The following is a 19,937-nucleotide window of genomic DNA, read 5'->3' as shown; positions in this document are numbered from 1 at the left end:
GAGGAGAATCAGATGGTACTCTTGCTAATGGAAGTCTGATAACAAAGGGGAAGAAGTCTGGTGGTGTGTGCTATCAAGCTTCTGTAGAGAGGGGTGATTAACATGGCAACATATTCGGCACAGACATTGTAAACCAAAATGTCTGTTACATAGAAACATAGAACAATAGAAAATAGGTCAGGAGGAGGCCATTTGGCCCTTAGAGCCACCACCGCCATTCATTGTGATCATGGCTGATCATCCATAATCCTGCCTTCTCCCCATATCCCTAGATTCCGCTAGACCCTAGAGCTGACTGGTTGCATTGTGGCTTGGTTCGGAAACTTGAGCGCCGTGGAGTGGAAAAGACTACAAAAAGTGGTAAACACTGCCCAGTCCATCATCGGCTCTGACCTCCCGTCCATCGAGGGGATCTATTACAGTCGCTGCCTCAAAAAGGCTGGCAGCATCATCAAGGACCCACACCATCCGGGTCATATACTAATCTCCCCACTACCTTCAGGTAGAAGGTACAGGAGCCTGAAGACTGCAACGACCAGGTTCAGGAACAACCTCTTCCCCACAGCCATCAGGCTATTAAACTCAGCTCGGACAAAACTCTGAACATTAATAGCCAATAATCTGTTTATTTGCACTTTATCAGTTTAATTATTCATTTGTGTATATATTTATGCAATGGTATATGGACACACTGATCTGTTCACTATTCGTGCCTACTATGTTCTGGTGTACTAAAGCAAAGCTAGAATTTCATTGTCCTATCAGGGACTCATGACAATAAAACTCACTTGAACTCTTGAACTCTTGAGCTCTATCTAACTCTCTTTTAATTTCGTCCAGTGAATTGGCCTCCACTGCCTTCTGTGGCAGAGAATTCCGCAAACTCACAACTCTCTGGGTCAAAAGGTTTTTTCTCATCTCAGTTTTAAATGGCCTCCCCTTTATTCTTAGACTGTGGCCCCTGGTTCTGGACTCCCCCATCATTGGGAACACTTTTCCTGCATCGAGCTTGTCCAGTTTATAATTTTATACGTTTCTATAAGATATCCTCTCATCTTTCTAAATTCCAGTGAGTACAAGCTCAGTCTTTCCAATCTTTCCTCATAACACAGTGCCCGCCATCCCGGGGATTAACCTCGTGAACCTACGCTGCACTGCCTCAATAGTAAGGATGTCCTTCCTCAAATTAGGAGATCAAAACTGCACACAATACTCCAGATGTGGTCTCAACAGGGCCCTGTACAACTGCAGAATTACCTCTTTACTCCTTTACTCAAATCCTCTCGTTATGAAGGCCAACATGCCATTAGTTTTCTTCACTGCCTGCTGTACCTGCATGTTTACTTTCAGTGACTGGTGTAAAAGGACACCCAGGTCTCGTTGCACTTCCCTTTTTCCTAATCTGACACCATTGAGATAATAATCTGCCTCCTTGTTCTTGCTGACGAAGTGGATTACCTCACATTTATCTACATTATACTGCATCTGGCATGCATCTGCCCACTCACTCAATCTGTCCGTCACCCTGCAACCTCCTAGCATCCTCTTCGCAGTTCACACTGCCACCCAGCTTTGTGTCATCTGCAAATTTACTAGTGTTACTTTTAATCCCATCATCTAAATCATTAATATATATTCTAAATAGTTGCTGACCCAGCACCGAGCCTTGCGGCACTCCACTCGCCACTGCCTGCCATTCAGACAGGGACCCGTTTATTCCTACTCTTTGTTTCATGTCTTCCAATCAATTCTCCATCCATGTCAATATTCTACCCCCAATACCACGTGCTCTAATTTTGCCCACTATTCTCCTGTGTGGGACCTTATCAAAGGCTTTCTGAAAGTCCAGATACACTACATCATGTTGTACTGTTCTATGTTCTATGTTCAACTTTGTTACTGAATGTATATTGATAACACTTATTTTATTTAGCAAATCATGCTTCCAAAGACAAACAGAGGAATTATTTGACTTTTAGAGAGTCATGTAGCACAGAAATAGGCCCCTCAACTCGTCCATGTCGATCAAGATGCCCCATCTAAGTTAGTCCCATTTACCCAGATTTAGTGCATATTCCTCTAAACCTTTCCTAATGCCATTTACTTCATACGGCAGCCTGATCCATATACCCTGTCCCAGTGTCTTTTGAATGTTGTTATAGTGCCTGCCGCAACTACCTCCTGTGGCAGCTCTTTCCATTTACCCACCATCCTCTGAGTGAAAAAGTTGCCCCTCAGGTTCCTATTGAATCTTGCTCCTCTCACCTTGAACCTATGTCCCTGGTTTTTTATCCCAGGTAAAAGACACTGAGCTCCTGATCTATTCCTCTCATGATTTTCTACTGTAATATCACTCCTCAGTCTCTTGCGCTCCAAGGAATTAGGCCCAACTTCTCCCTACAGCTCAAGCCTTCGAATCCCGGCAACATCCTCGTAAATCTTCTCTACTATCCTTCCAGCTTAATGTCATTTTTTCCTATAGCAGGGTGAACAAAGCTGAACACAATACTCCAAGTTCATAAGTAAGTAAATTCATAAGTTATAGCGTCAGAATTAGGACTTTCAGCCCTTCGAGTACTCCAGCATTCAATCATGGCTGATCTATATTTCCCTTTCTCCTGTCATCTTCCCATAGCCTTTGATACCCTAAGCCTCACCAATTTCTTATAACATCTCAACTTTTATGCTAATTTCCCTTACAGATGAATGCCAACATGCTAACAACCTTCTTCATCACCCTGCCTACCTACCACATTCAAGGAACAATGTCCTTATATTCCTAAACCCTTTTCCTCTACAATGCTCCCCTGGGTCCTACTGTTCACTATGAAAGTCCTAATAATAATAATAATAATAATAATACATTTTATTTTCGGGTGCCTTTCAAAGTCTCAAGGACACCTTACAGAAATTAACAGAAGAGAAAAAAACATATAGTCGGAGTAAAAAGAATAATAAGGACATCACCAATACACAAATTAAAGACAGAAATCGCTCCAAAGACAAAAAATCAAAAAACACAATGTGAAGAGAGAGCAGCGGCAGCTAAAGCGCGCCAGCATCCACTCTCCCTTCCGGCAGCCATCTTGGACACAGACTAACATGTTTACTTACACACAAAAAAATCATCCCCCCACAATGGTTACCACTGTGGGGGAAGGCACAATGTCCAGTCCCCAACCCCAGTTCACCCAAAGTCAGGCCTATTGAGGCCACCGCTATTGCCTCTAGGGAGGCCCGATGTTCCTGGCCATTCTGGCCGGGTGGTGTTGCCCCGGCGTCGGGAGAGTCCTCACAGCGGCTGGGCCACCTGGAATGGCCGCTTCCTAGTTGGGGACCGCGGCTTCTGAAGACGACAAGGCCGCGCCGGGTTGGAGCTCCCAGGCTCCCGATGTTTGAGTCGGCGCCGCCCGCTCCGCTCCGCAGACCCGCAGCCCGGAGGTGTTGATCTCGGTGGTCACAGCTCACCGGAGCTCCAGCGCGTCAATCCAGCGCGGCGACCCAGGCAAGGCATCGCCCTCTCCGCTCCGCGATAGCATTCCAGCGCTGTGCCGCCAACGAAGCCGAGGTGCTGGGCGGTCCCCGCCAGGAAACGGCGCTCCACGCCCGCTGGTAGGCCACGAGGATGGGTCGACGGGGCAGCCCAGAGAAAAAGCTGCCTCACCGACCAGGTAGGAACCTAGAAGTATAATCACCCCTTCCCCCCACATTAAGAAGTCCATTTCTCCAACAGACGAAGAACAAGACTTACTAAAAACTTCCAAAAAAAATGAATTAAACGGACGGCTGCTGGTTAGCAGCCGTTCCCCAAGATGGCTCCTCCACAAAGTCCTGCCCTGTTTGACTTTCCACAATGCACCTCATACTTCTCTGAATTAAACTCCACTGCCCAGTAAATCAAAATCCTGCTGTAATTCTTGATAACCATCCTCACTCCCTGCGATACCACATATTTCAGTGTCAATTGCAAGCTTGTACTTTCTCATTCAAATTGCCGTTATAGATGACAAACAACAACGGTCCCAGCACCATTTTCTTCAAACAAATGCATTTGTTCCATGTGATCCATCACTTCCAAACACCCGACTCCAGCACTCCCCCTCCTCCATATGGTGTTTTGAATAGTTTGGGATGCGATTAGTTGATCAGGCCTTTATCGTGAGGTACAATAGCTATTTCTTTTCCGAATTATGTCATATAATCAAAAGATCATAAGGTCAATAGACAATAGGTGCAGGAGTAAGCCATTCGGCTCTTTGAGACAGCACCGCCATTCAATGTGATCATGGCTGATCATCCCCAATCAGTACCCCATTCCTGCCTTCTCCCCAAATCCCCTGACTCCACTATCTTTAAGAGCCCTACCTAGCTCTCTCTTGAAAGTATCCAGAGAACCGGCCTCCACCGCCCTCTGAGGCAGAGAATTCCACAGACTCATAACTCTCTGTGTGAAAAAGTATTTCCTCATCTCCGTTCTTGGCTTACCCCTTACTGTGGCCCCTAGTTCTGAACTCCCCCAACATCGGGAACATGTTTCCTGCCTCTAGCGTGTCCAAACCCTTAATAATCTTAAATGTTTAAATAAGATTCCCTCTCATCCTAAATTCCAGAGTATACAAGCCCAGCTGCTCCATTCTATCAACATAGGACAGTCCCGCCATCCCGGGAATTAACCTTGTGAACCTACACTGCACTCCCTCAATAGCAAGAATGTCCTTCCTCAAATTAGGAGACCAAAACTGCACATAATACTCCAGGTATGGTCTCACTAGGGCCCTGTACAACTGCAGAAGGACCTCTTTGCTCCTATACTCAACTCCTCTTGTTATGAAGGCCAACATGCCATTTGCTTTCTTCATAAGGAATAGGAGTAGAATTAGGCCATTCGGCCCATCATGTCTATTCTGTCATTCAATCATGGCTGATCTATCTCTCCCTCCTAACCCCATTCTCCCTGCCTTCTCCCCATAACCTCTGACACCTGTACTAGTCAAGAATGGAAAGGAAAGCAAGAGATAGAATGAACAGAAGTTTGAAACAAAAGAAAGAACAAAGTGAAGAGTGGTGGGAGGGAATTTTTATGCAATATAAAAGTTAAATTGATCCATTGGGCTGAATGAATGTTTTACGTAATTTAATTTCTGGAGATAAATACAAGAATGCCAGTTGAATTTTAAAAATCTTGTTTGGATCTTCTAGTTAACTATGTTATTCCATGCCAAAAAAAAACAACCTTTTGCTTCAAAGCCTAATGTTTACATTATTTTTCTGATTGAGACTAACCTCCATCGCAAAGAACATATTATTTGTAACGATGAGTTGGCAGTATTGCTTTACGAATAACGTTCTTACAAATAATTCCTGATATGGCCACTGGATGGCAGCAGGAGCATTAGTTTCAGACTTGAATGGTTTCAACTGTGTGTTACTCTTCTGAAAAAAAGTAATAAATGACCATTAAAGGCTGCAAAAGCCCTATTATATTATTGCAGAACAGGGATTTATTTCAGTGAAACAGTGATTTTTGTGGCACAATTCAACTCCTTTTCATGGTGCTTTTTAAGTCTTACTTTCCAGTTCAATGTAACCATAAATCCTTAAATTAATTAAATTAATAAAAATATATAAATCCTTAATTTTTGGCACTGTCTTATTTAGCCTGGGCTTTATTTTCAGGAATACATTTTGAAGAAAGTGAAATTCCTGGATTGAATTTAAAAATAAACTATGATGTTGATGGTAAAATACATGGATATTGCTTGCTGTTAACAGCTAATTATTGAAAAGCATTGCGGAAGTTCAAACCATTTCTTCAGAAAATCCTTGGATGGATGTACTCGCTCCATCACCATTTGACTGTAATTAATTGTATACTAACTGTTCTAACCATTGGCACAGAGTGAACTCCTCCCCTGCAGAAGACATGAGCAGCCCTGGCCTGAAGGGTTGGGATAAATCAGCCTTTGTTGCATGAGCTGGAAACCTGTTTGGACTTTTAGACTTTAGAGATACAGTGCGGAAACAGGCACTTCAGCCCACCGGGTCAACGCCGACTAGCAATCATCCCATACCCTAACGCTATCCTACACACTAAGGACAATTTACAATTTACAATTTTATTGAAGCCAATTACCCTTCGAACCTGTCTGTCTTTGGAGTGTGGGAGGAAACCAGAGCATCCAGAAAAAATCATGCGGCCACAGAGAGAACATACAAACTTGGTTCAGACAGCACCCATAGTCAGGATCGAACCCGGGTCCCTGGCACTGTAAGGCAGCAAGTCTACTGCTGCACCACTGTGCTGCTGTTCTGCAGGTCCAATGTATGCCTGGAGAAGAGGAGGCACTTCATATCTTTACTCCATTCTGTCGTTCCATGACTTATAAGTGTGATCCCTCAACTGCCCTCACTCATTGAAATAATTGATTCTCATAAAGACAACTCATCTATTCATTAATTATGGAACCTGGATCAGATCATTGCCAAGTCTCTGATGATTCACAGTATCCAAGCTGAGTTCCTTGAGCTTATTTTAGTAACTTGAATATGCGTATTAGGCAGGAACCTGCAGGATTAGACAGGAATTGCAGTATTAGACAGGAACTTGCACAAGTTGATTGGAGAGTTTGGCTGCAAGCATAAAATATGTCTGTATGTGGGATGTTTTTAAAAGTGTGATGCTGAGAGTTCAAACCATGCATGTTCCTGTTAGAGGGAGGAGTAAGGCAGGTTGGAGGGAGGAAGGCTTAATGACAAGAGTAATTGAGGGCCTGGTCCGGAAAAAGGAGGTAAAGACAGCTGGGATCAAGTGCATCCCTGGAGGAGATTAAGTGGCAGGAGCATACTTAAGAAGAACATAAAGAGGGCAATAGCTAGATCTGGCAGAAAGGATTGAAGATAATCCAACAATATTGTATGTACATTTTAGGAAAGAGGCTAAAATAGAGTGAGAATGGGGCCAAAGTTGTCATCTGTGAGGCACCGCAAAAAATGGCCAAAGTCTGCAATGAGTATTTCTCCTCTGTTTTTACTGTTGAGAAAGACATAACCATATAACCATATAACCATATAACAATTACAGCACGGAAACAGGCCATCTCGACCCCTCTAGTCCGTGCTGAACACATAATCTCCCCTAGTCCCATATACCTGCGCTCAGACCATAACCCTCCATTCCTTTCCCATCCATATAACTATCCAATTTATTTTTAAATGATAAAAACTAACCTGCCTCCACCACCTTCACTGGAAGCTCATTCCACACAGCTACCACTCTCTGAGTAAAGAAGTTCCCCCTCATGTTACCCCTAAACTTCAGTCCCTTAAATAAAGACTGGAGAATGTGGGATAGGAAATGGGGATATTTTGAGGACAATCCATATAATTGTTGAGGAGGTGCTGGAGATCCTAGGGCATGTGAAGGTAGATAAATCTCCAGGCATATATCCACGGACACTGTGGGATGCTGAGGAAATAATTGCTGCAGTCTTGACTGAGATATATGAATCATCATTAGACTCAGGTGAGGTGCCAGATTATGGGAGGGTGGATTATGTTGTGCCTCTATTTAAGAAAGACTGTAATGAAAAGCCTGGGAACTATAGAACACTGAGCCTAACATCTGTGGTAGGTAGGTTATTGGAAAGGATTCTGAAGGATAATATACATATGCATTTGGATAGACAGGGGCTGATTAGGGATATTCACCATGGTTTTGTATGTGGGACATCATTTCTCATGAATTTGATTGAATTTTGTGAAGAAGTAACCCATAAGGTTGATGCGGGCAAGGCCCATAGACATTGTCCATATGGACTTCAGCAAGGCCTTTTATAAGATTCTGCATGGCAGGATGCTCTGGAAGGTCAGATGGCATTGGGCTCCAAGAAGGTCCCTCGATACAGAATTAGCTTCATAGAACGAAGCAAAGAGTGAATGTGGAAGGCTTTTTGTTCAGCTTGGAGGCCTGTTACCAATGGTTTGCCTCAGAGATTGCTGCTTGCTGTTTTTAGTTTATATCAATGTTTTAAATGAGACTGTGCAAGGCACGATTTGTAAGTGAAGATGGTTATTAGAAATTACAGCAGGTGCTTGATCAGCTGTGCCAGTGGGCTGAAGAATGGAGTTTAGCCCAGATAAGTGTGAGGTGTTGCATTTTGAGAAGTCAAACCAGGGCAGGACCTTCACATTGAATAGTAATGCCCTGGGATGTGTTATAGAGCAGAAGGATCCAGGAGTATAGGTACACAGTTCCCTGAAAGTGGCATCATGGGTAGATTGGATTGTGAATAGGCCTCATCAGTTAGGGCATTGAATATAGAAATTAGGACATTATGTTACAGTTGTACATACTGTTGGTGAGAAACATAGAAACATAGAAAACAGGTGCAGGAGTAGGCCATTCGGCCCTTCGAGCCTGCACCGCCATTCAATATGATCATGGCTGATCATCCAACTCAGTATCATGTACCTGCCTTCTCTCCATACCCCCTGATCCCTTTAGCCACAAGGGCCACATCTAACTCCCTCTTAAATATAGCCAATGAACTGGCCTCAGCTACCTTCTGTGGCAGAGAATTCCAGAGATTCACCACTCTCTGTGTGAAAAATGTGTTTCTCATCTCGGTCCTAAAATATTTCCCCCTTATCTTAAACTGCGACCCCTTGTTCTGGACTTCCCCAACATCGGGAACAATCTTCCTGCATCTAGCCTGTCCAACCCCTTAAGAATTTTGTAAGTTTCTATAAGATCCCCCCTCAATCTTCTAAATTCTAGCGAGTACAAGCCGAGTCAATCCAGTCTTTCTTCATATGAAAGTCCTGACATCCCAGGAATCAGTCTGGTGAACCTTCTCTGTACTCCCTCTACGGCAAGAATGTCTTTCCTCAGATTAGGAGACCAAAACTGTACGCAATATTCCAGGTGTGGTCTCACCACGACCCTGTAAAACTGCAGTAGAACCTCCCTGCTCCTATATTCAAATCCTTTTGCTATGAATGCTAACATACCTGCATTTGGTGTATTGTATTCAATTTTAATCACTCTGCTTTGGGAAGGATGTCATTAAGCTGCAAAGAGTGCCAAGAAGACTTACGAGGATGTTGCCCAGACTAGAGGGCCTGAGCTATAGGGAGAGATTGGGCAAGTTAGGCCTTCATTCCTTGGAACACAGAAGGCTAAGGGGGAGATCTTAGAGAGGGATATAAAATCATGAGTGGAAATGATAGGGTGAATGCACAGCTTTTTTTTACATGGGGACGGGAATTATGAACCAGAGGACATGGGTTTAAGGTGAGAGGGAAAATATTTAATAGAAACAGAGGCAACTTTTCCATTCACAGGATGATTGGTATATGGAATGGGATGCCAGAGGTATTTGCGGCATTTACAATAAACAACATTTAAAAGATGCTTTAGGACAGGCATATGGATGGGAATGGTTTAGAGGGATATAGGCTAAATGCAGGTGAATGGGACGAGTTTTAATGGGGCATTTTGGTCGTCATGGATGAATTGGGCTGAATGGGGTTTCTTCCATTCTGCATGACGCTGAGTCTAATTATTTTGTGCTTCACTTGCACCCTGTCTAGAGCCTCAATATATCATATAACCATATAACCATATAACAATTACAGCACGGAAACAGGCCATCTCGGCCCTACAAGTCCGCGCCGAACAATATGACACAGGGATACCAAAAATAGACACAATTAGTAACCAAAGCTTAACCATCAAGATAACATGTTATGCTCTAAGTGAAATCTCTTGTGCATTTGCCTACAAATCTTGAACCGAGGATCCTGCCAGACCAACAGATACTCAAGACAAGTAAAAAAAGCACAGCTTGAAGTCCAGAGCTTCATTAATTTTGCTCTAGGTTAGTATCTGGAAATACTTGATCCACAATATTATCCATGGTTTCAGCAACATTGGGATCCATGTTGATCTAGCAAGAAAGTCAGTCGATCATAACTGAACAGTACAGCTATTACAAACAGAGACAGAAAATGGCAGAAACACTGCAGTCAACATCTGTGAAGGGAGCAAACAAGTGTATGATTTAGGAGCAGCTAAGATCTTCAGTATCCTTAATCAAGAATATTATTTTATTTTGGCCACTTTACCCCAGAAATCACAGTGCCTTTTATTGATAATAACATAATTGGTTGAGTGTTTTTAAATTATTTTTCCAAAATAAGACAATTCTGCTTTCTGGAGTATTTTCTTTGCATTAGTTTGGATGATCCAATACGGCTGAACACAAGTCACAAATATCAATGTCTCCTGCTTGCCAAGAGGACTCATTTGCATTATTCAAATTGAAATCATTTGATGTTTTCATTTAAAATGACTACTAAAAATATTCAGAAAACTGTGAAGATTCATTTCCTCACAATGTAATTTTAATGAGTGCCCTGTAACAGCATCTCTTTGCAGCTAATAGATCAAGCAGCATCTGTGGTTTGTTCTAAGAGGCAGCGTTGGAAATATACTGGGTTGTGGAACGTCAGAGCCACTAGGGAAGCAGGTCATAAATATTCGAACTTGGAATAAATGTGGCACCAGGAAAACCTTATCCTGGCTTTACCTTGCACTTAAACGTTATCCCCTTATCATGTAAATGGCTCAATCGTTATCATGTATTGTCTTTCTGCTGACTGGATAGCACGCAACAAAAGCTTTTCACTGTACCTCGGTACATGTGACAATAAACAATAAACTAAGGTACACGAAAATGCTGGAGAAACTCAGCGGGTGCAGCAGCATCTATGGAGCGAAGGAAATAGGCGACGTTTCGGGCCGAAACCCTTCTTCAGACTGAAGCTGAAGACAATAAACTAAACCAGGGTTCCATTTACTTATTCCATGGTAATGGTACTCTTTTTAAACCTCTGCTGACATTTATTATTGTATGAAAATAACATCAGTGCCAATTGATCTGACATTACCCATGCAATTATTACAGTATGCCCCTGAGAAAGATATGCGTAGTTTACTTTGCCTTTCAAACCTTCCAGCATTCCCAGATCTCTTATTTCTGGGTCCTATTTTGAATGCATCCAGTGAATTGGCCCCCACTGCCTTCTGAGGCAGGGAATTCCACAAATTCACAACTCTCTGTGTGAAAAGTTTTTCCTCATCTCAGTTCTAAATGGCCTACCCCTTATACTTAAACTGTGGCCCCTGGTTCTGAACTCCCCCAACATCGGGAACATGTTTCCTGCACCTAGCATGTCCAATCCCTTAATAATGTTATATGTTTCTATAAGATCCCCTCTCATCCTTCTAAATTGCAATGAATACAAGCCCCATCGCTCCATTCTTTCCTCATATGACAGTCCTGCCATCCCGGGAATTAACCTCGTGAACCTACGGTGTACTCCCTCAATAGCAAGAATGTCCTTCCTCAAATCAGGAGACCAAAACTGCACACAATACACCAGGTGTGGTCGCACCAGTACAACTGCAGAAGGACCTCTTTGCTCCTATATTCAACTCCTCTTTGACGGCCAACATGCCAATAGCTTTCTTCACTGCCTGCTGTACCTGCATGCGTACTTTCAGTAACTGATGTACAAGGACACCCAGGTTTCAATGTACTTCCCCTTTTCCTAACCTGACACTATTCAGATAATAATCTGCCTCCCTGTTCTTGCCACCAAAGTGGATAACCTCACATTTATCCATAGGTTCGATTGTAATCATATATTGTCTTTTTGCTGATAGACACAAAATGCTGGAGTAACTCAGCGGGACAGGCAGTATCTCTGGAGAGAAGGAATGGGTGACGTTTTGGGTTGAGACCCTTCTTCAGACTGAATTGTCTTTCCACTGACTGGTTCGCACTCAACAAAAGCTTTTCACTGAACCTCAGCACACGTGAAAGTAAACTAAACAAAATACCTATTTTTAGCTAACAGTTTTAAACTCCATTGACTAGAATCCACATCTGTAAAATAAAGGGGATGATAATTTTTTTTTTAATGCTGTGCGTTAAAATCTGCAAAAAAACTGATTGCTGGTGAAGTGGAGGCTGGTTCCACTGTGGCTGTCAGTGAACTGGATAAATATATGGTCGAATTTGCTTTTTCAAGCAAATCAATGCTCTCTCTACATTTCTATCCAAACATTTGGTAATAATAAGCTGCAACACTTTATAGCCCCAGCAAGTCCCAGCAGCTCATTCATCTGTATGTGCTCAAGAAAACTTGCTTCAGGGTGTGTGATTACAAGCTGGAAATTACAGTGATTGACAAGCTTTGTGGCATGTGTCTGGAGATGGTGTGCCTGTAAAAGGCGAGATCAGCAGCACATCTATTTCAAACATTCGAAAGAGGACAGGGTACAAGAGAGGGAGCCACTTTAAAAATGATTACATTCAATGACATAGCGTGCCGTAAAAAAACAAGTTCCATTTTCTAGCAAAAAGCATCATGGCTGAGTGCTACTCTAATTGAGGATTAAATGAATTGAGAGAAGGCCTCGGAATAAAAAAAGCGAGGTAGAATTCTTATTTGGAAGAAGTGGTCTCAAAGGCGGAAATTATTATTTTTTCTTTTATACATGTGCCCATTGAATTAGCTAGGAGAAGAAATAATAAGATGTATCAGAAGAAGCTGTGACATGTGTCTCTATTTTACCTTGCCTCAGAAAGGCTTTGGGAAATTGCACTGAGCTCCCCACGATCAAGATGAATCTTCTGAAGTCATTAAAGGACTAGTTAGCTGTTGTGACGGGGGACCGTGGGTTGCTTTGAAATGATGGACTGGTAGGGTTGAAAAAACTTTCATCATCTTTACTTAACTCTGTGGTCTTTGAGAAGCCGATGACTTTTCAAAGCCCAGTAAAATCTCAAATAATTCAGATTCAGCTACTGATGGCTTACTCTGTATCTGATCTAAACAAAAGGATTTCTAGCGACAGAAGAAACAATGCATGAAGCTAGAGTCTATTTCGCTTCTGGGTATATGCAATAGCAGCACTCCTGATATTCCTCATGTCAGGATTCCAATTCTGGGGCCTTGTTTTAACACTTGTGTGCTACTTAAGGTGCTACTCCTTGGTAACATCTTCTGGAACCTGAAAGTCACCTTCATACTTATTTTGATACGATTCAACATGTTCCTCTTTGTCCCTCTCTCTGCCATTCCCTGGTTCATTTTTACCCAGCTGCATTCTTATTTTGCAACAGTCCCCTGGTTAGCTCCAGTCAGCAATACTTAACTAAACTATCTGACCTTCAAGCTCCCTGAGTTGCCCAACATTTATCACAATCTCCTACAACTTATGGTCAGGAAAACTAATTACGACTTCGATGAGCCATATAAGCAAGGCACAGATGGGTACCATTTTAGTTTGGACAAGTGGAATTAGTATAGATGTATATAAAGGTCAGGATGGATATGGTGGTCTGAAGGGCTCATTAGCTGACATCCTATGAACTATTGTGTGGTTACAAATGTCCGGCAGCTTGTTCAGTTCCAGTACCAGCCGAACAAGATTTTATATTTTAGAAGTTGATTTTGCAGTCATAAGGTTATAAGTCTCCTTCTTCTTACGTATGGCGTCTATAGCAAAAAGTTGTGGGTCAACTTGTTCTATTTGAAATATTTGTTTTTGCATGTTGGGTTGATTGCTTTAGTCGAAACAGGGTGGACCACGTGAAGGTTGCAACCTCCCACCCAAGGTCATAAGTGATAGGAGTAGAATTAGGACTTCGGCCCATCAAGTCTACTCCGCCATTCAATCATGGCTGATCTACCTCTCCCTCCTAGCCCCAGTCTCCTGGCTTCTCCCCATAACCTCTGACACCCGTACTAATCAAGAATCTATCAACCTCCACCTTAAAAATATCCACTGACTTGGCCTCCACAGCCTTTTGTGGCAAAGAATTCCACAAATTCACCCTCTGACTAAATACATTTTTCCCCTTCCTAAAAGCACAACCTTTAATTTCGAGGCTATGACCTGGACTCTCCCACTTGTGTAAACATCCTCTCCACAACCACTCTATCCAAGCCTTTCACTATTCTGTATGTTTGCCGTAGACTGCCGTAATGTTTTAGTGAGCTCTGAGGTTAATTTAACAAATATTTTAAAAATATTTCACTATACCTTGGTACACGTCATAATAAACAAACCATTGAATTGGCAATTGTAATTTGCCCCCACTCAGTAGGTGAGTGAATTTGGGAGACTTTGCGAAATGAGGGGAAAATAAATTAGTTTAATTAGTGGGGGAATGGGATTGGCATAAAATCTATGGGTTGAAATAGCCTCTTTCCATCTTGAATGGAAATATGGAAAATGAACCTCTCGTTACTATTCCAAGATCCCAAATTATTTATGTGCTCATTTGTAGGACACACCTTTCTCCAGTCACTGGCTCGATCTATTTGGTACTTCAAAAGGTGTCAATGGTTCAATAACTTACTGCACGAGTGATGCTTTTTAATAATAACTTTCACTGATAGAGTACTTTTAATATTGTAAAAGAAAATTACTGTAAGCAGCATGATTACGGTTTTGGGAGAAGGATGCAATCTGTAGTTGGAAGCAGAGTTAGTGTTGGGATCCTAAACATTAAAAGTGTACAGAGTGCACTTCATTTTCAAATTCTAAATATTAACCTATGTGAATGAAAAGCATTAAGCTAGTTTAGTGTGAAAGGTTTAAATTTGCATAGTACAGTTAAAATAGCTGACATGCATTTAAGAAAATATGTTTAAATGGCTCAAAGGAAATACACACAAAGATAAGATCAGTTATTATTTTCAAAGAATGTTAATGCAGCTGAGTCGTATGTGGTGACAACTATCATTATATAACTACTATTAAGAACGCTGCCAAACACACATTAATGATTCTTTGCTCATACCACAATTTATTTATGTATTAAATATAGGAATAAACAATGTCTTGAAAGCTTTTTGGCAACGGGCTCCTACTCAAGCGCAGCACAGCACAGGAAAACATAATGCAAAGGGAGATGATATTTTCTCTGACATCTTTAACTGTTATCATTGTATTAACATTCATATTTGCCCATTCCTAGTTTAATTGGAAATATGTCCACATCACTAATTGTGTTTATAAATCAATCAGATTACCAAATAGAAGTAGAAAAAGTGACTGCATTTTTGTTGTTGTTGTTGTTGTTGTGATGTTTGACTTGTTTTCTCCTTTTTCTGTTTTAAGCCCTGTTTCTGGTCAACAACCTTGACACAGCTTCCTGCGCCTCTTTTTACCAGGTAAGTCTCTACATTGAACCGCTATACTCCACTTTTGATAGATGAACTGGTAGACACAAAATGCTGGAGTAACTCAGCTGGACAGGCAGCATCTCTGGAGAGAAGGAATGGGTGACGTTTCGGGTCGAGACCCTTCTTCAGACTGAATGTATGGGTCGCTACTGTGTGACAACTTGATTTATATTTGCTTTTGGAGTGCAACTTCTAGCGTCCTTTTAAAAAGAGCAATGTTAACCTTTACTTGCATCATTTGCATCTCAGCTGTGATCGCAAAGTTGAAGCAAATGTATCCTACTGTATTAGTACTCAGCAAGTTCCTGGACAAATCAGGGTCAAAGTAAACACTTGTTAATATCATATTGCAATGTGTATCTGTTCTGCGTAATTGAAAATATATTCAGGCGTAAAGTGCAGTCAAATGAAAAAATATCATTAGTAGTCAGTGAGTTAAACATTGTCATAATTAAAAATTATTTGAAAGTAATTGAAAATTTGAAGCACTTTAATTGAAACCAAACATTTGGTTTAGGAGAGCTCTAAAAAGTGTGAAGTTTGTGAGTATGTCTTTAAGGGATGATAACATATTTTTCCTCAGTTGCTTGGGCTAACAGTTGGTGTTAGGAGCGATAGATCAGCCATGATTGAATGGCAGAGTAGACTTGATGGGTCAAATGGGCTACTCCTATCACTGATGATCTTATGAACTCCACAATATGGTTGCTGCTATACCTCCTTTTACTCGATACCAGTCCTAAACAGGAGTGAATGTATCATCAACTTAAGCTTTCACACGTTTAAGCCTCACTGAAACACTGGTGTTCTAGTATACCATGGATGGAGCAGCAGAAACACCACAGGAACTCTCCTGCAGTGTGTACTTCATGCAGTATGGTGGTAGGTATAAGGAACGAGCTGACAGAAGAGGTAGGTGAGGCAGATGCCATGGATGTGGAGAGGATTTTTCCACTAGTGGGAGAGTCTAGGACTAGAGGTCAGAGCCTTAGAATTAAAGGCCGTTCTTTTCGGAAGGAGATGAGGAGGAATTTCTGAGGAGGCTGATCTATTTCTCCCTCCTAACCCCATTCTCCTGGCTTCTCCCCATAACCTCTGACACCTGTACTAATCAAGAATCTATCTATCTTTGCCTTAAATATATCCACTGACTTTGCCTCCACAGCCTCCATAAAGAATTCCACAGATTCACCACCCACTGACCAACAAAATTCCTCCTCATCTCCTCCCTAACAGAACATCCTTTAATTATGAGGCTATGACCACTAGTCCTAGACCCTCCCACATCCTCTCCACATCCACTTTATCTAAGCCTTTCACTATTCTGTTTGTGTCAATGAGGTCCCCCCTCATTCTTCTAAACTCCAGCGATTACAGGCCCAGTGCCGCCAAACGCTCATCATATGTTAACCTACTCATTCATGGGATCATTCTTGTAAACCTCCTCTGGAACCTCTCCAGAGCCAGCACATCCTTCCTCAGATATAGTGCCAAAATGTACTCAATTATTTTAGTAATTGCTAACTTCTCTTTCTCAGAAGCACTTAATTTCCCTCTCTTCTATTTATATACTTTGATTGGTGCCTCACAACATCAGCTAGATGTATTGCTATTCTGTCTGTATGTTTCTGCAAGATTATTACTTGCAGTGATGTATGTGATTCATTGACTAATTCAACTTGTATTGTAGGCCTACATTTTCTTTCTTGAATTGAAGCCAGTGATAAGCAGCAAGTTTTATTTTAGATGGAAATTTTTTAAATATATATTTACAACAGTTTTCTTTTGCACAGTCCTTCATTTCGAGGTCAAAAACAGGTGGAGTTGTGACAGTTAGAGCGGATCCAAGGTGCCAGGATCCTGGTCCTGTTGATGTACGCTTTAATGTTTGGCTTTTTTATGTTGCTGATTCTCATCTACACACTACTGCCAAATATTTCTAACTTGGGTGAAAACTTGGATAATAACTTGATATCTGGGCCAAACGCAAAACAGTAACTTAACTTGGGGGTACAAGGAACTTCAGATGCTGGTTTACAAAACAAGACACCCGAGTGCTGGAGTTACTCAGCAGCTCAGGCAGCATCTCTGAAAAACATGGAGTGGTGGCGCTTTGGGTCAGGACCCTCTTCAGACTCTTTGTAGTTGGGAGAGGCGGAAATAATTTTGGAAGAAAGGAGAGGCAGGACAAAGTCTGGCAGGTACTAGGTTGAAGATAGACACAAAGTACTGGAGTAACTCAATCCCTTGCATCATTCAATTCGCATCACGTTGCAAATTTTTCGGTGATACGTCAGTCAATTATGCCGGCAGTCGCCAAAAAAATCGTCAAGTGGGACAGGCCCTTAAGACACACCACTAGTCTCAGGCCTCCAGTCCATAAAACAACCTTCCACCATCACTCTTTGCTTCTCTTTCATGAAGCCAATTTTCTCTCCAGTCGGCTAGCTATTCTTGAATACCATGCAATCTAACCTTCCAGAGCAGCCTGCCATGCAGAACCTTGTCAGTCTGTTGCCACAGAATATGTGTTCTGCTGTTTAAGACATGGCCTTTATGCAGCTGATTGGGTTAAGCTTCTGGTCAATGGTATGCTGTAGAATGTTGATGGCAGAAGCTATGATGATGGTTAGGTACACAAAAAAGCTGGAGAAACTCAGAGGGTGCAGCAGCATCTATGGAGCGAAGGAAATAGGCAACGTTTCGGGCCAAAACCCTTTTTCAGATGGGTTGCTCTTGAAAAGGAGGCGCAGTCGGCTTTCTTACAGTTTGGATTTCTTCCCAACCAATTGTTCAAGCGCTTTTGATAGCAACATGCGCCTTAATTTAGTTCAACAAAGAAACTGACAAGTTACTGTTGTATATGAAGGGGAGGAAATGACATAAAAATAAATATTGCAAGTAATTGATTTTCTTACATGAACAATACATTGAACACTCATAATATGCTGTGTCGATATGCATGGAACACAGGCATTTGTTTTGAGATATAAATGGAATAAGTGTGTGTGTGAGAAAGCACCTAGTGTCTTTGGTATCTTGCCCCAGGCATGTAGATTGCTGGAATTGTTCAATTATGGACAGGCTTGATCTCAAAATCTTCTGGTTCTCTGAAGGGGGCTTACGTTTTTTAATTCCAGTTCTTTTTTTTAATTACATTTTCCTGCATTTATCTATTGGCAGCAGTTTGAAAGAGTACTGGCGACAAGGTATTTTTTGGAATATTATGTGCAGTAGTTGGACTATTGTGTGGGGTGCTTGTCACCCGATTGCAGGCAAGATGTGGAGGCTTTGGAGAGGGTACAGAAAAAGGTTTACTAGGATGACATTGGACAGATTTGGATTATTTTCCCTGGAGTGTTGGAGGCTAAGGGGAGACAGAATAGGCAGTCGGAATCATTTTCACAGAGTGCAAATATCAAAGACTAGAGAGCATAGCTTTAAGGTCAGAGGAGGGAAATTTAAAAGAGATTTACAGCGAAAGTTTTTTATTGGTGCCTGGAATGCTCTTCCAGGGGTCGTGGTGGACGTAGATACGATACTGACATTTTTGAAGCTTTTAGATTGGTACATGGATGTGCAGGGTGCAGAGGGAAATAGATCACATGCCAGCAGAGGGGATTAATTTAACTTTACATCATGTTCAGTGAAAACATTGCGGCCAGAAAGACCTGTTCCCTGTGCTATACTCTTCTATAATGTATGTTTCAAGGATCAGAGTATTCCTGATTCCTGTCCCTGTTCAGTGCAGCTTTTAAGTATCGAATTTGATGTTGGTCAAGTACCAAAATGGCCGAAATCTTGCTCCACTACCTGAAGCTTAGCCATGATTTACAGCTTGCTCCACCTAATTCTACTCCTATCACTTATGATAATATGACCTCCTGCATTGACTGCAGCCTCCAGATTCATTCATGTTACTGCAGTGGCATGGGTATGCTGTGAATGTGAGGTGCAGGCAGAGTCAAGCATGATCATCAGGTCATACATGATGGGAGCAGAATTAGGCCATTCGGCCCATCAAGTCTACTCCGCCATTCAATCATGGCTGATCTATCTGTCCCATGATTGAACAACTACATTCTCCTGCCTTCTCCCCATAACCCTTGACACCCGTATTAATCAAGAATCTGTCTATCTCTGCCTTAAAAATATCCATTGAATATCCATTGAATGATAAGGCCCCTGACTAATAATCATGAATTAGTTTGTTGAAGTGATACTTTGCTTTTGAAAGTGGGAAATGTGTGCTTTTCTGTTAACAGCATTCAAAGCCGAGGTATAAATAATTAGAAGGAAGCCAAAATTTTTTATTTTTGTGACAAAAACTTGACAAAGATTTTGAACCTCTGGGTTGTATCACTTCCATCGTAAAGGTTTATTTTTAATGCCAGTTTTCCCCTATGATTTGTGAACTAATGCATGTGAATGTTGATAAGGCAAACCATTCAGATAATTTGATATCCCATCTCGCACTTTGAATGATTTGATTGAAAATGAAGTTAAATCAACTGAATAACAAAACCATTAAGGAAAAACTGTATTCGGAAGTCACAAAATTGCATTTTTCACAATTTACAAATCAGAGTTGAATAATAAGATTTAAATTGAAAAGAAAGTAAAATGGCAAATCAGAAATGAAAACAGAACACGCTGGAAATACTCAGCAGGTC

The sequence above is a fragment of the Amblyraja radiata genome, chromosome 1, assembly GCF_010909765.2.
Source record: "Amblyraja radiata isolate CabotCenter1 chromosome 1, sAmbRad1.1.pri, whole genome shotgun sequence".
Classification (NCBI taxonomy): domain Eukaryota; kingdom Metazoa; phylum Chordata; class Chondrichthyes; order Rajiformes; family Rajidae; genus Amblyraja; species Amblyraja radiata.
The sequence above is the reverse complement of the archived record's forward strand: the minus strand, read 5'-3'. Positions refer to the sequence as shown.